A 12,448-nucleotide genomic window follows, 5' to 3' on the forward strand; every position below is an offset into this window, starting at 1 on the left:
CCTATTTAGATCCCATCAAGGTCAAGAAAAATTGTAAAGAGGTTAGTACAAGAGTCATATTTTTGCATAGAGCAAAAGTCGATCGGGAAATTCTATGAAGTAACTCGGTCGGGTCTTCATAGGAGGAACCAGAGACTTTAAACTATCTCAGAGTAAAAGTCGATCGGGAAATTCTATGAAGTAACTCGGTTGGGTCTTCATAGGAGGAACCGGAGACTCTATACTATCTCAGAGCAAAAGTCGATCGGGAAATTCTATGAAGTAACTCGGTCGGGTCTTCATAGGAGGAACCGGAGACTCTAAACCATCTCAGAGCAAAAGTCGATCGAGAAATTCTATGAAGTAACTCGGTCGGGTCTGCATAGGAGGAACCGGAGACTCTAAACTATCTCAAAGCAAAAGTCGATCGGGAAATTCTATGAAGTAACTCGGTCGGGTCTTCATAGGAGGAACCGGAGACTCTAAACTATCTTAGAGCAAAAGTCGATCGGGAAATTCTATGAAGTAACTCGGTCGGGTCTTCATAGGAGGAACCGGAGACTCTAAACTATCTCAGAGCAAAAGTTGATCGGGAAATTCTATGAAGTAACTCGGTCGGGTCTTCATAGGAGGAATCGGAGACTCTAAACTATCTCAGAGCAAAAGTCGATCGGGAAATTCTATGAAGTAACTCGGTCGGGTCTTCATAGGAGGAACCGGAGACTCTAAACTATTCCAGAGCAAAAGTCGATCGGGAAATTCTATGAAGTAACTCAGTCGGGTCTTCATAGGAGGAACCGAAGACTCTAAACTATTCCAGAGCAAAAGTCGATTGGGAAATTCTATGAAGTAACTCGGTTGGGTCTTCATAGGAGGAACCGGAGACTCTAAACTATTCCAGAGCAAAAGTCGATCGGGAAATTCTATGAAGTAACTCGGTCGGGTCTTCATAGGAGGAACCGGAGACTCTAAACTATTCCAGAGCAAAAGTCGATCGGGAAATTCTATGAAGTAACTCGGTCGGGTCTTCATAGGAGGAACCGGAGACTCTAAACTATCTCAGAGCAAAAGTCGATCGGGAAATTCTATGAAGTAACTCGGTCGGGTCTTCATAGGAGGAACTGGAGACTCTAAACTATCTCAAAGCAAAAGTCGATCGGGAAATTCTATGAAGTAACTCGGTCGGGTCTTCATAGGTGGAACCGGAGACTCTAAACTATCGCAGAGCAAAAGTCGATCGGGAAATTCTATGAAGTAACTCGGTCGGGTCTTCATAGGAGGAACCGGAGACTCTAAACTATCTCAGAGCAAAAGTCGATCGGGAAATTCTATGAAGTAACTCGGTCGGGTCTTCATAGGAGGAACCGGAGACTCTAAACTATCTCAGAGCAAAAGTCGATCGGGAAATTCTATGAAGTAACTCGGTCGGGTCTTCATAGGAGGAACCGGAGACTCTCTCATAGAGCAAAAGTCGATCTGGAAATTCTATGAAGTAACTCGGTCGGGTCTTCATAGGAGGAACCGGAGACTCTAAACTATCTCAGAGCAAAAGTCGATCGGGAAATTCTATGAAGTAACTCGGTCGGGTCTTCATAAAAGGAACCGAAGACTCTAAACTATCTCAGAGCAAAAGTCAATCGGGAAATTCTATGAAGTAACTCGGTCGGGTCTTCATACGAGGAACCGGAGACTCTAAAGTATCTCAGAGCAAAAGTCGATCGGGAAATTCTATGAAGTAACTCGGTCGGATCTTCATAGGAGGAACCGGAGACTCTAAACTATCTCAGAGCAAAAGTCGATTGGGAAATTCTATGAAGTAACTCGGTCGGGTCTTCATAGGAGGAACTGGAGACTCTAAACTATCCCAGAGCAAAAGTCGATTGGGAAATTCTATGAAGTAACTCGATCGGGTCTTCATAGGAGGAACCGGAGACTCTAAACTATCTCAGAGCAAAAGGGATGATTGTCTGCAACTCAAACGGGTCTTCTAAAGCATCACAAATCACAAGTAAGAGATCTTATAATTTCTAGACCTAATCAACCAAGATTACGCGGACATGAGGTTGGAATTCAAAATGGATGCTATACATATGATACATTATTCATTTGGAGGTCTATCCATTTAGAAGTCTTTATTTAAAATTCGTCTGGAATAATATATTCAGCTCGGAACTCAAGAATCTTACACAGCTCTTTATCCAGAGATCAGTTGAAATTATGCATTCTTTTGAAATTATGAAATATACCAGATGTTGTCTGCAGAAGAATTCATCGAGACAAGGCTTAACTTCACGAGATAAGCCAGGAATTCTCGAATAAAGTTTATACTCAATGATCAAAAATATTTCAGAAGGGATATTCTCAAATCAGCGTGATGAAGAAGCAAGTAAGTATCAAAATTTTCTTATACACTGCAAGTACTTAATTACACAAGCTTTAATCATACTTGTTTTTCCATTAGTAGCTCCTATAGTACAAGTCTTTTATAAATAATCTCTTTAAACATTCGGAAAGGGGCCTTTTAAATCCGCGGGTAGTTCTTCGTTAAGCCTGCGGTGATTTATGAAAGAAAGGGGAGGTTCTTGGGGTAGGTAACCACCCTCTCTTAGTTGTTGAAAAACTCCCGATACAGAATGGTTTAAAGCACCCACTATCCTACGAACGAATTCCCGAGCGAAGGCTGAAGACTTCAAATAAGTCTGACGTCATTCTTCCCACCGGTTCTTCTCTTGCTCCTTGTAACTTTGAAAATCAGTTTGTAGTTTGGCGTTCTGATCTTTCAAAGCATTCTTCTCTGATTTAAGCTGCTCCAATTCCTTTTGAAGCAATGATAATTCAACCTCTTAAGCTTTCCTTTGCTCTTGTTCCTGTAGGAGAAGGAAATCATGAGAGGCTAAGTCCTTAGCTTGGTCAGAAAGACAGGCATTATGGAGTTTCTCTACTTTCTCTAAAATAAGACTTTTCTGAGAAGCGTCTGAGAGAGCTTTCTCTTTCAAAGCAATCTCTAGTCGAAGACCAGAATGTAACTTATCCACCTGTAATTCTAACGTCTTTCTGGCAAGCTCTTTATCTTTCAATAGTTGTTGACATTCCTCCAATTCTTGTTTCAAGGTTCCCAATTGTTGATTTTGCAAGGCCACCTTCTCTTGCAGCTGAGTCATATCACTACTAGAAGAAGGCGAAGCAGCCTTCAATGTCTCCAGTTGAGCTTTCAACTTATTATTCTCGTGATCTTTAGCTGTAAGTAGTTGATCGATATGCAGACTTGTGGCGAGAAACTAAATAAGAGGATAATGTAAGTTAAAGATGAAGATACAAAGTCAATAACACATAACTAGGAATACTTACAACCACTGCCTGATGACTATGGCGATCAGCTCGATGTTGGAGACTAAGGCCTCGTAGTTGCTCATAACCCTGCATCCAAGATTCGGCCAATAAACCTTGCAGTTGCAAAGTGCCATAGCCAGGTGGACTAGAAGGCGGTCCCAATTGAGAAGGTAAGCCTGCAGCCAGTTTAAATAAAGGAGGGGGAATAGAGGAGGCCGGAGATGGAGAAGAAGAGGAGGCAATAGAAGGAAAAGGGATAGTAGAAGCAGGAGGAGCAGGGTAGGAACTAGATGGAATAAAAGGTAGCAGTGTAGGAGGGGTTGTTGCAATTGTGGGAATACTAACAGTTGAAGGACTGACACTGGAAGAAGATCTCCGGCAGGGTGTCCGTTTTGCTCGAGGCCTAGAAGCCAAGGGAGGCAAGGCCAATGCCAAGGATGTAGAAGACACAGGAGGGATAACGGCCATCTCAGAGACAGAAGCAGGAGGAGCTGAAATAATAGAAGAAGAAGGGATGAGTAGACCGGGCCTCATCATCCTAAGAGCAGGATTGGAGATAATATTGGTGGGAGTTATCGGTGCCTTACCTCTTTCAAAAGAAATAGGCTCCGGAACGAGAGGAGCTTGTACAAAAGTGCCAAAAAAATCGCCAAAGGGAGAGTCCTTGGTGAGATTTGGCTTTTTAACTAAGGTAATAAAAGGCTCTTCTTCCTCCTCTTCCATGAGTGCGACACCCTCTGCTCGTCGTTCTTCTTCGGAAAGCAAGCCCAAAGTAGAGGGATTAGGATCGGATCGGCGAGCAAACAACCATTTCTCTCCAAGATTATTGATAAAGGACTTAGTCATAGCAGAATTCTTGTACATAAAAGCTGGAAGAAGAGCATCAGCTGAAATACAGAGGATAAACACCATTACCAAAGAGATATGCTAATCAGCAAAAACGAAGTGAAATAATTATACCTACCAAAGGAACTATCCAGAGGAGTGTCAATGTTGCTTATCTCGAAGGGAAACATCAGGCCCTCTTCGATTAGATGCGGTAAACTGAATTTTGCTTCTCGCAGTTTAGGTAGGGCCGAAGCAACAAAAGGATCGTTAAGAAGATCGTGGGTATCAGGAAGCGGAGGTAAATCATGTATCCATTGGATAGGAAACGGAGGGGGAGAAGGGAGACGCATGTAGAAAAATTTATGATACCATTCGCCTTGAGGAGGGATGCGGTTAAATAGAAGGACCTTGGGACGAGACTGAAACTTGAAAACACCAACATCTACTCGGCGAGGAATGAAGAAGTGATGAAAAAGACGGGGAGACAAGGGGAAATCCAACAGTTTTGATACCCCAATGAAACCCATTAGAATAGAAAAAGATTGAGGGACAAATTGGTTTAGCGGGATATCAAAATAACGGCTGACATCGCAGGAAAAAGGATGAAGGGGAAATCTAAAACCTTGTAAGACTTGGTCCCTGAAGATGGAAATACATCCTAGGGGGGAAAGATGTGGACCCTCATGAGGAGCGGGACGAATGATATAGGAAGGAAAACCATAGGTTGCCTGTAAGTCCACTTCTTCTGTATCTGTGAGGTTAGAAGAGCATGAGAGAAACCACGCAGGAGAAGAAACCGCCATAGGGAGAAGCAATCACAGAAAAAGGAATCAAGGAAGAAGACGAAAGATGAAGAAAAACAGGAGAAAACTTCGTAAACCCTTATCTCTCTTTTTGCCTTGTGCTAAAACCCTTAAGCTGAAACAGCAAAAGGGAAAAAGGTGCTTGGAGTATTAATCGTCATAAATGGGTGATAATATTAAAGATTAAAATCAAGAGAAAGAAGTAAAGTTAAAAAAGCTACCTTGGAAAAAGGTGTGAGTTTCCTCAGAAGTATTCTTAGGAAACCCTGACAAGGACAGATAGAAATTAGTACAATAAACTATAAGTTTGAGGCGTAGATATAATAAAATGGAAGTTAATCGTCGGATAGTAGTTAATAGACAAGATCCGTAGATAAAAATCGGACGATTTTGATAAATCGGCCGAGGTAAAGGTCACTCAAAATATATTGACCAAAGGCTTATTATAATAAGGCAAATAATATACGCTATAACAAAACCCCGTGAGACTCAATTACTATGCGGAAAAAGACATATGAAGATACAATGGTAAACCGGTCAAGTAAAATAAATCGACCAATATTAAGGATAGCATGATAAAGCTATGTTAAATCAGGCGAGACGTAACTAAGCTATAAAATATCGGGCGGTATTTATCAATCTTAGTATATACCGGTCGATCATTAAAGAAAAGACCCATAGGGAAATATCGCGTTATGGTAAACCAAATAACATTAGATACATTTACAGAAAACAGATAGTTATCTTGAGAAAGAGTAAGATTCACAACCCAAGAGGAGTAATCAAAGTCACACGAGCTTATCATTACAGAATCGCAATAACTAGAATCTAAGTTAGAGTCAACCTAGGGTACAGATCAGGAGGTTTGTTTTCAATTAGTTTGTGTTTGTTTAAGAAATTTGGAGGAGGGTCGCGGGATAAATAACTCTCTTCTCTTAATTGCTGAATCGCCCCTTGAGCTCCTGCAGTAAAAGCAGATAGAATGGATCTCACGATCGGTCTGTTGAACTCGGGAAATTCAATCATGGCCGTGGCTCGCTCCTTGTAACAAACATCCTCGTTCCCTTTGTAGACTATTGGTGCAATTTCCAATAGGTCAAGGTTGACCTAGTTGACCAAGCGTAAACCTTGGTCATGGTTTCGATGTTTGACAATACAGAAAGACATGTAGACATGGACAATGCAGGTGCAGTTATCCATGTGGAGAGATACTGATCAGGGTCTGATCAGGTTGGATGAAGAAGAGTCAAGTAGGTCAAGGTTGACCGGATACTTGACTGGGAAGTCCTAACTGGGATGTTAGGCAGAGTGAAAATCCTAGTGAGTGAAGCTAGGTGAAAGTGAAAGTCCTGGTGAATGAAGCCAGGCAATGGGAAAATCCTGGTGAGTGAAGCCAGGTGAAAGTCCTGGTGAGTGAAGCCAGGCAGTTCGGAAAGTCCTGGTGAGTGAAGCCAGGCAATTGGAAAAGTCCTGGTGAGTGAAGCCAGGCAGTTCGGAAAGTCCTAGTGAGTGAAGCTAGGCAGTTGGGAAGTCCTGGTGAGTGAAGCCAGGCAAGGGAAAGTCCTAGTGAGTGAAGCTAGGCAGTTGGGAAGTCCTGGTGAGTGAAGCCGGGCAAGGAAAAATCCAGATGAATCAAGGGTGATCGGTCATCTGGTGTTGAGAAGGTCAAGTAGGTCAAGGGAGTGACCGGATACTTGACACGAAGAGAAAAGTCCAAGTATGGAGACTTGGCACGGAAAAGTCCAAGCAGGGATCTTGGCACGGGAAAAGCCCAAGTATGGAGGCTTGGCAGGGGAAAAGCTCAAGTATGGAGACTTGGCATGGAAAAGTCCAAGCAGGGAGCTTGGCACGGGTAAAGTCCAGGTATGGAGACTTGGCACGGAGAAGTCCAAGAAGGGAGCTTGGCACGGGAGAAGTCCAAGTATGGAAGCTTGGCATGGGAAGTCAGAGAGGGCTCGGTAGCTCGGTAGTTCGGTAGCTCGTAGCTCGGCAGCTCGGCAGCTCGGCAGCTCGCTCTCCGGACTAGGTCAGAGAGGGCTCGGTAGCTCGTTCTCTGGACCGGATGGAGTCGGAGAGGGCTCGGTAGCTCGTTCTCCAGACGAAGTCGGAGAGAGCTCGGTAGCTCGGTAGCTCGGTAGCTCTGACGGCAGCTCGGTAGCTCGGTAGCTTTGACTAGGTCGAGGGCTCGGTAGCTCGTTCTCGGACCGGTAGGGTTTAGGGCGGAGCTCTAAACCGATCACCGTGACCGATCGGTAATCAAACAGTATGCTACTGTATGTTATCTGATCGGTCTGCAAACCGATCAGAAAGCGAGCAGAAGGCAAAAAGAAAAGGAGGGGACCGATCCACATGCACCCTGATCGGTCCACAGACCGATCAGGAGACGATCAGAGAGTTGGGCGAGTTCTCTGTGAAGAGTGCTGATCGGTCTGGGGATCGATCAGCATAGGTCCTGATCGGTCCCCAAGATCGATCAGGGAGGCCTCGGACCGATCAGGGTGGAGCCTGATCGGTCCAGATATAGCCGTTATGAGTGACAACGACTATCTCCGTCTTCTTCGCTGTCTTCTTTACAGTGTAGGTTATAAAAGGAGATCGAGGGCTTCTACAGCATTACTTCTTCTTCTTCCTCTCCTCAGCTGCTACCTCTTGCTTCTGTAAGAGCGTGCTGTTGCTGAGCTTTGCTGAGCTCTTCTTAGCTGAAGCTTCGCGTGAGCTTCCTCGGCTGGGGTCTCCAACTGTTGCTGCTGTATTTGGCCCGTGAAGTTGCTGCTTCATCAACAGCCGACGAGAAGGTAAGATTGTTTGTTTTTACATTCATATTGTTGCTTCTTCTTGTGTATTCTTGTACTCCTATTCTTGCTGGTGCAAGAAAGATTGTGGCGAGGTTTCTCCACCCAGAAGGAGTATATATATTAGCCGGTTCTCCGGGGACTCATCCACCGACGGATTGATAGGCTTCGTCCACCTTACGGACACGTCGAGGAGTAGGAGTATATCTCCGAACCTCGTTACATCGACGCGTGTTGAGGTTTGATTTCTCCGCTTTCGTTTCTATTATTTTTATTTCCGCTGCGCTAACCCTAATCGTAGGAAGAAACGCGAATTTGGGGTCGGTTATTCACACCCCCCTCTCTAGCCGCGATCATCGATCCTAACAAGTGGTATCAGAGCAAGGTTGCTCTTCGTCGGATTAACACCCGGGGGAGCACAAGCTAGAGAATGGATCGACTCGGAGAAGACATCACGATTCCACCCTTCTACGAGTGCTGTGACTTCGCGTATTGGAAGGTAAGAATGAAGTATTTTCTTATGACTAACCTAGCAAATTGGAATTGTGTACAAGTAGGTTTTATTCCTCCGGTGGATAGAAAGGGAGAACTTCTCAAGAAAAAGAAGTGGACGAAAGAACAAATCCACCAATCCACAATCAATGACGAGGTAACGAAAATCCTTGAATTTTCATTACCTAGTGATATCTTGTGTAAGATAGGTGGATACCATAATGCCAAGGAGTTGTGGAACAACTTGGCTAAGTTCCATGAGGAGAGCTCCACTTCAAGTCATGAAGAGGAGTCAAGTGAGCCAAGTAGCTCACATCATGGAGGAAAGGAATTAGAAGTTGAGGGCTACTCAACATCTAAGGAAGAGGAGGAGGAGAGTTCTTCTTCAAGATTGGAGCAAGAAGAAGAAGCCTCTACTTCCGGAAGGGATGAAGAAGAAAGCATACAACCATCCTCAACCCTAGGTAACTCAAGCAATTTACTTTCAAGTAAATTACATATAATGTGCTTTTAGTGTAGGGAATTTGGGCATTACAAGAGTAAATGTCCAAAGAGGATTAGGAAGACTCCACCGGCGCCAAAGGTCAAGAAAGCCGGAGTCCCGATACGCAAGGGTAAGGAGCACGTGGTGTGCTTCCAATGCAAGCGAAGGGGAGCCAATGTCCGAGGGGGAGGCAATCTCACAAGGACAAGAGACCGAGCACATCGATAGGGGGAGCTAAGGCAAACCCTAAGGTAACCTTTAAGGCACATTCTTGCAATTTGAATAAGACACATGTTAATAGTAGTTTTGTTGCAATTGTCAATAAAGATAGGCATGACAACAATAGAAATCAATACATGTGCTTAGGTGCCAAACATGTTAGCCAAGGTAAGGACAATTCTAGAAATGCTAACCCTAGAATTACCTCATCTAAGGCTAAGGAGAACCTAGGTAGAAATCCCAAAACAACTAGACATATGCCTAGGAATATCTCAAAGAAAAATGACAAATTAAAACTTGAGGAATTAGAAAAGGAAAATCAAGTCTTGAGGTCAAGACTTGACACCTTAGAAAAGACCTTTAAGAATTTGGAGAAGTCAACTCTAGGGTCTAAGGGTCAAAAGCAAAAGCCCAAGGACATGAGAGGTTTGAGTCACAAACCTAAGTCTCAAGTGGTCAAGCCCACTTACCATAATGTTCCATTCGATTATGGAACAAGACCTAAGGCTAGGAATACCATCATGTTGGTGCAGTAAGCATCCGACGATCGAACCTCAGTTTTGATAATGGCAAAGGGATTCAAAGTTAAGACTCCTTGTTATCTAACGTGGTTAAATAAGGTTTCAGGAAAGTCCTAACTGCGGTTAGGCAAGGGAAAATCCTAAGGGGGGGTAACCTTAGGTCCTAGGGGGTGGTAACCCTAGGTGAAGGAAAATCCTAAGGGGGGGTAACCTTAGGTCCTAGGGGGTGGTAACCCTAGGTGAAGGAAAATCCTAAGGGGCGGCAACCTTAGGTCCTAGGGGGCGGTAACCCTAGGTGGAGGAAAACCCTAAGGGGCTGCAACCTTAGGTCCTAGGGGGTGGTAACCTTAGGTGGAGAAAAACCCTAGGGGGCGGTAACCCTAGGTCCTAGGGGGTGGTAACCCTAGGCAGAAAGTCCAGTCGGTCTGGAGGACCAGACTGGCAACAGGTAATCTCTCCTGAGAGGAGTAGGTGAGGACGCGTTCCTCGTAGAGGGAACAGTAGGCGTCGGGTCGACCTAGGGTTTTCGGTTGGAAATCCGAAGTCAGACTCGGACAGTCCGGAGACTGTCTATACTTCTTTTATAATGTTTATTGTGCTAACTTTGTGTTGTAGGATAGTGTTTGGGACTAACATATCTTGCAGGTGCAAAGGAGCAACCTAAAGCCTCGGATGAACAGTGTCCGAGGTGCCTCCATGGAGCTTGGAGGCGCCTCGGGTGCAAGGCAAGGAGCTGGCTGCGAGAAGCTGTTCAAGGCGCCTTGGTGAACAGTGTAAGGCGCCTTGAACAGATGAAGGCGCCCTGTGAACAGTGGAAGGCGCCTTAAATCTGTGATAAGGTTCAACCAGTTCGCCCCTTATCTCCGCGGCTGACTCGGCCATTCAAGGCGCCTTGGTGAACAGTAGAAGGCGCCTTGAACACCCTTTATAAGGGGTTTCGACCAGCAGCTCTCTTCAACGAACTCCAAGCAATCCTTACGCTACAGGCTGCTCTAGAAACGCCCAGAAGTGCTGTTACAAGTCCCCGACAACCCGGAGCTTCAGATTCTGCTACTTTATTGTTGTCGGTATAATTTGTTTTAGTTCTTTCAATTGTAATATCTTATTGTACATTTTACGAGCTTATAGTTGTTACCCACGGAAAGCGATCAAGGATCGCGGGCCTTCGAGTAGGAGTCGCCTTAGGCTCCGAACGAAGTAAAATCTCTCGTGTCTCTCTGTGTGTGTTTGTTCTTTATTTCGCTGCGTGTTTTTAAACTCCGATAGTTTTCCGATTTGAAAAAGAAATAGCCATGAGCGCTATTCACCCCCCCCCCCTCTAGCGCCTCTCGATCCAACACATCACCAAGGTCACAAGGGGAGTCACCCCTAGAGTTGATCTTGATGAGTCCTAAATGGCCAAGGCTTTAAAGCCTAAGAGGGTCATTAGGAGGGTTGCTAGGGAAGTCATCCCTAGTGAATATTTAGTGAACCCAATGAGCTCAAATAGGTATTGGGTTCCTAAGAGCATGATTCCATCACGCTAGATGGATTAGAGTGTGCCAACCTTAATTGAATAGGTAGTTAATCTATTCATGACAAAAGGTGGCACTTTAGGAAGTTTCAAGGTGTAATCAAGCCTTGAAAATGAAATGAAAAGTTATTCCTAAGGTGATTAGGATGTGCCAATCATATTTGAGGAGTTGTCTAGAGTCAATCTAATTGGCACATAGTAATCTAAAAATCTTTGGTATAAGATGCTAGGTCTATTACACTTAGGAATATAGAACCTATGGCAAAATGATCAAAACTATCAAAAATGGCAATTAAGGCTAGAATTAGGTATCTTCTATACCTTTACATGTTATTTGTCATATATTGTTTGCCATATGTCATGTCATGACATCATATTTATTTTATGATCATTTAAAATGTCATGATAATGCTTAGGTTAGGTTTAATGTCATGCTTTATTTAAGTTTCATACTTTATGCCATGACATCATGACATTGGCACATGTTTCCATTTATGATACAATTATATATCATGTCATCATCTTGTGCATTAATGATCAATGAAATTGATTTAAGGACTAAAATACAATTTAACATGAAGATTAAATTGTTATTTAGAAAAATGCATGAGAACTTAGATTAAGCTAACCTAAACCCATATCTCACATCAAAATTGACTTGGATGTGTTTGATACACCTTAGATGTGTGTGAGATATTAGGATTGTGAGTTAGGATCAAGGTGCATAGTTCTTGTACCTAGATGAGCCTAATTCTAATTGGGGATCATAGGGAAAGCTTGTGTACAAGTCATGTACATTTAGCCCAAAGATTGTGGTCCTAAATTAAATGGTTTAAAATCATTTCAAAATTGATTTGAAAAACCTTGATGAAGCTTTTCTAGTGATAGCATTCATCATTGAACAAGTTGATACAAAGTTGAGGTAAACTTGAACTATTTCAAAGTTTTAAACTTTGTATCAAGATTTGAAAATGGAAGTTATTTTCATAGAAAATTATTTTTCCATGATAGTATATGTTATGAGGAATGTATTCTCAAAATTTCACAAATTTTGAAATTTTCTGTGATTTTCTAGAGGTTTCTGAATTTCGGGAGAAGAAAAATTCAGAAATTAGAGGTCGTGGACCGATCAGGAGGTTCCCTGATCGGTCCAGGTCTGTGTGGATCGGTCACTAGGACCGATCCAGGAGAGTGTGGATCGGTCTGGTGACCGATCCAGTGAAGGCTGATCGGTCTGGTGACCGATCAGCGCGTGCCAACTTGCTGATTTTTGACTGTTTTGTCTGAAATTTCAGCTGGGAGTTGGTGGTTTGGATTTCTAAAGGTTTAAAACTCTCCAAGACATTGTTGGTGCAATGGTCAAGGGGGAGTTTTACCTATTAGTCAAGGGGGAGTTGACTTTTAGGGGGAGTTTTTACTCCTAAAGACTTGAGTGATATGAGATTATCACTAAGTTAATTGTTGACCTTAGTATCAAGGGGAAAATT

Source organism: Zingiber officinale, chromosome 1B, assembly GCF_018446385.1.
Source record: "Zingiber officinale cultivar Zhangliang chromosome 1B, Zo_v1.1, whole genome shotgun sequence".
Classification (NCBI taxonomy): Eukaryota; Viridiplantae; Streptophyta; class Magnoliopsida; order Zingiberales; family Zingiberaceae; genus Zingiber; species Zingiber officinale.